The 505-nt window shown below is 57.3% G+C and overlaps 1 pseudogene; it reads left to right on the top strand.

The window, feature by feature from the left end:
- The first annotated feature begins 391 nt into the window (after positions 1-391).
- LOC144237468 (ectodysplasin-A-like) overlaps positions 392-505 on the top strand; it is a 616-nt pseudogene continuing 502 nt past the window's right edge.

Below are 505 nucleotides of genomic sequence, written 5' to 3'. Positions count from 1 at the left end.
TAATTAGTTTAACGTCTGTTAAACGCTTTGAAGATTGAAAGCAACAGATAAGTACTGGATGATGTTATTAACAACTGCAGTTAATTGCAAACATTTCTATTAATTCTACGTTCTGCCTCCATTTCTCTGCTCTACTTTCTTTCCAAGGTGCCTAAATTCTTCTAACCTCCCCCTCCTTCCCTTCTGCCCCCCCCTCCCCGTACAGGCGCTATAGGGTTAAATTGGGGCGGAGTCCAGCGATGAACGACAGCGTTGGTCACCAACTGGAACAGGCGCANGTCCCTGCAGCCCCCAGCCGATGGCAGGGCAGTAGCCGCCTGTCAGGGGTCCTGAACGGCTGAGGAAGACGCGGCGGCTCCAGGGCCTCAGAGAGTGGGTGTCTCCGGAGGCCATGGGCTACCCGGAGGTAGAGCGCAGGGAACCTCTGCCCACGGCAGCGCCGCGGGAACGGGGAAGCCAGGGCTGCGGCTGTCGCGGGGCCCCTGCCCGGGCGGGAGAAGGGAAA

This window comes from Crocuta crocuta, unplaced genomic scaffold (assembly GCF_008692635.1).
Source record: "Crocuta crocuta isolate KB4526 unplaced genomic scaffold, BGI_CrCroc_1.0 scaffold779, whole genome shotgun sequence".
In the NCBI taxonomy this organism is placed as follows: Eukaryota; Metazoa; Chordata; class Mammalia; order Carnivora; family Hyaenidae; genus Crocuta; species Crocuta crocuta.
This window is presented reverse-complemented; position numbering and strand designations above follow the sequence as displayed.